Genomic DNA, 4314 nt, shown 5'->3' on the forward strand with positions numbered 1-4314 from the left:
AACCTGGCACAAGTGACACCAGTCCAAAGCATACAAGGCTCCCGAGGGAAGAAGTGAAGAAAGCACGATGCCAATCAAAACACAGGAAGACGTCCTCTACGCCGAAGTATGGAGATGCCTCCGGATGGGAGTGTTGAGCTATCTCCCCAATGTCCAATTTTGGCTGGTGTGGAATGGGCTTCAGATCTCGCGCCGAGATGGAAGCAGCTTTCCACCTAGTACGATATTCCCAAGGAATCGATGCTGCTCACCAAGTCATATTGTTCATAAATTTATATTCACTTCATTCACTATCATGTTATTTCAACATCAACCATATTCTTCGAGCCTTAATTCACCTTTCTCCATTATCGTTTGTGATATTTTGTACAAGAGAAAAGTCTTTCACTTTCTTAAATAAAGCAGTTTTGTATACAAAAAAGGAAAGCATTTCGTATTTCATTGAAATACTTACATTTTTTTACATCTTTCACCTTTTTTCGGTGGGAGAAAATCTATTACCTATTGCTAAACGCGATCCTTTCAACTTACAGCTTTAAACATTATTTTATTTTTTATTTATTGGCAGCGCAGTTTCGAGTGTTACATGCCATCGGACAGCTCGCAGCATTCCACAAATCAGTACAAACGCTGCTTCGCAGAAAGGATGTCTAAACCACCAAAAACAGTGAATGAGCAGTATTTACAAATATCAAAAAAATGTGTGTAAAATCTCATGGGACTTAACTGCTGAGGTCATCAGTCTCTAAGCTTACACGCTACTTAACCTAAATTATCCTAAGGACAAACACATAAACCCATGCCCGAGGGAGGACTCGAACCTCCGCCTTTAACCGCTAGGCTAATCCCGCGCGTCCGTCAGACGCATATAAAATGTTCTTCGAGTTAAATAGTTTATTTGTGTGTTTCAGTTTGTCTTGGATGACAGTAATCACAAGTGAATCTAAAATTGCGAAATATTAAGTTTAGTGACGAACAGTTGTAGGAAATAGGTGAGGAAGATATCTCAATAGCTCGTTTGCAGTCGTTTTGAGGACGAGCATTTCAATGAGAAAATAAAAAGCCCACACGTGTGTGAGTGGCGACTGTCGCGTTTTGGGATCCACATCTGAGTTATCATTAGCGCACATGATAGTGAGTAGTTACGTGAATTACGTAGCGACTGATTGAATAGTTTCTCCTTCAAGTTGTGATGTCGGGTCAAGTGTTGTTTACGAAAGGGCTTTGAGCATTAAGTTTTGCATCTTGCAGATTACCTAAGAAACAAGACCTGGTGTGTCACAGCCTAAAATTCAAAACTTTGTACAGTATGCTTCAAATGTCAAATACGTACGTATGTGCTAAGAAAGGATGTGAGTGTTAGAAGAGATCTGCAACGATTTACTAGCGGTAGTAAGTTCTTACCAAAGGACAGGTAGCTCAGTCACATAGGGCGAAGTAAACATCTTGTTGATCTAAATTATGGATCTAAATGAATCAAAGGACTGAAGACCAATGCGAGAATCGTTCACTGATATTTAAAAGTGCAAATTTTGCAGCGGACCTTACGAAACATACTAACTGATAGCTGTTGAATTTGTTGAAAAACCCTAAGCAGTGTTTGTCTTCCGTGAAGTCGGTAAAGGATCGATTTACACATTCTATCAGTTTTCACTTAGGCTCAGACAGGGAAAATGACACTGAAGGTCAATGTACAGAATTACATGTTCCTAAATTCGTTCTGTGGAGGATTGTTATACGGTTCCTCTTTTCAATCATTGCAAGAAAGCCAAAATGGTAAGTGATGACGTAAGTGACTGAGGAATAGAAAACCAAGAGAAATCGATTATGCAGGCGAAAAACATCCAGACGTGATGGATACCTGTAAAATCGTACGTGTGTGATGCGAAAAAAATTGCTTCCTTTCCAGCAAAAGTTTATCATAGGTCGCTGGAAAGACGAAGTGTACCAAGTGATCGGAAGAGAGCGCAGACCATTCCCGTTTTCTACATGAGACGACCCAAAGGTGCACGAAATAAACATAATTTTTCACTGTCAGTCTCTTGTAGAATAATTTAACACGGCTTACGATAAAGCATTTTGATGTTTTTGGAGACCGAATCTTCTCTGTAACGAACATGATTTCCAAAAAAAAACACCAACTTGCGAAACTCAAAAAACTCAGCACACAACGACGCCCGTCTTCCTCTACCTACGAAAGGCAATCGTTTCGAAAGGTACTCGATATAAGCTCTGCACTGTCATCTACGAGCTTACGACATATCAGGAACGTAGAACTACACACAGCAATCAAAAGTTTTACATCACCCCGGTTCCGAGGGTTCCGGAACCTGTACATAAAATTGGAGTAGAGATCAATATAAACATCATTTTCACCCTTTTTATTGCTTATGAAAACCACACAATACATGTTGTAACAAAATACAGCGAGACCTCCAGAGGCGGTGGTCCAGATTGCTGTAAAACACCGGTACCTCTAATTCCCAGTAGCACGTCCTCTTGTATCGATGCGTGCCTGTATTCGTTCTGTCATACTATCCACAAGTTCATCAAAGCATGTTTGTCCAGATTGTCCTACTCCTCAACGGAGATTCGTCGTGGCCCCTATGTGATTGATGGGTCACGTCGTCCATAAACAGCCATTTTCAATCTATCCCAGGCATGTTCAAAAAGTGGTTCAAATGGCTCTGAGCACTATGGGACTTAACTTCTGAGGTCATGAGTCCCCTAGAACTTAGAACTACTTAAACGTAACCAACGGAAGGACATCATACACACCCATGCCCGAGGCAGGATTCGAACCTGCGTCCGTAGCGGTCGCGCGGTTCCAGATTGTAGCGCCTAGAATAGCTCGGCCACCCCGGCCGGCCCAGGCATGTTCCATAAGGTTCATGTCTGGAGAACATGCCCGTCACTATAGCCGAGCGATGTCGTTATCCTGGAGGAAGCTATTCACAAGATGTGCACGATGGGGGCGTGAATTGTCGTCCATAAATATAATGACGATACGGTTGCGCTATCGGTCGGAGGATGGCATTCACGTATCGTACAGCCTTTAAGGCGCCTTCCATGACCACCAGCAGCATACGTCGGCCCTACGTAAAGCCACCCTAAAACAGCAGGGAACCTCCACCTTCCTGCATTCGCTGGACAGTGTGTCTAAAGCGTTCATCCTGAACGGGTTGGCTCCAAACAAGTTTCCGACGATTGTCTGGTTGAAGGCATATGCGACACTCATCGTCAAGAGAACGTGATGCCAATCCTGAGCGGTCCATTCGGCATGTTCCTGGGCGCGTCCGTACCGCACTGCATAGGGTTCGTAGTTGCAAAAATGGACCTCGCCATGGACATCGGGTTGAAGTTGTGCATCATGCAGACTATTCCGCACAGTTCGAGTCGTAACACGACGTCACGTGGCTGCAAGAAAAGCATTATACAACATGGTGGCGTTGCTGCCAGGGTTCCTCCGAGCCATAATCCGTAGCTGGGGGTCATCCACTGCAGTAGTAGCCCTTGGGCGGCCTAGGCGAGGCATGTCATCGACAGTTGCTGTATCTCCTCCACGTCCGAACAACATCGCTTTGGTTCACTCCGAGACGCCTGGACACTTCCCTTGTTGAGAGCCCTTCCTGGCACAAAATAACAATGCAGACGCGATCGAACCTCAGTATCGACCGTCTAGGCATTGTTGAACTACAGACAACCCGGGCCGTGTACCTCCTTCCTGGTGGAATGAGGGAAACTGATGGGCTGTCGGACCACCTCTGTCTAACAGGCGTGCTCATGCATGGCTATTTACATCTTTGGCCGGGTTTATTCACATCTCTGAACAGTCATAGGTACTGTGTCTGTGACACAACATCCGCAGTCAACGTCTATGTTCAGAAGTTCTGGGAACGGGGGTGATGCAAAACTTTTTTTGATACGTGTAGAAATATCAAGATGGTAGCCTTAAACATCAAGAAGGTAATATTGCAAATATAAAAAATTAACATATTATGAATGAGAAAATTTACCGAAATATTCTCGTCGTGCATATCTAACGATTTGATCTGAGTAATACGAATTTAGAATCAGACGACATCGAGGTGTACCAAAAGTAATCCAGCTTTTTATGTCCATGGTTTTACACTAAAGCACCAAAAAAACTGGTATAGACATGCGTATTCAAATGCAGAGATATGTGAACACGCAGAATACGGCTCTGCGGTCGGCAACGCCTATACAAGACGACAAGAGTCTGGCGCAGTTGTTAGAACTGTTACTGCTGCTACAATGGCAGGTATCAAGATTTAAGTGATTCTGAATGTGGTG

This window comes from Schistocerca piceifrons, chromosome 9, assembly GCF_021461385.2.
Source record: "Schistocerca piceifrons isolate TAMUIC-IGC-003096 chromosome 9, iqSchPice1.1, whole genome shotgun sequence".
In the NCBI taxonomy this organism is placed as follows: Eukaryota; Metazoa; Arthropoda; class Insecta; order Orthoptera; family Acrididae; genus Schistocerca; species Schistocerca piceifrons.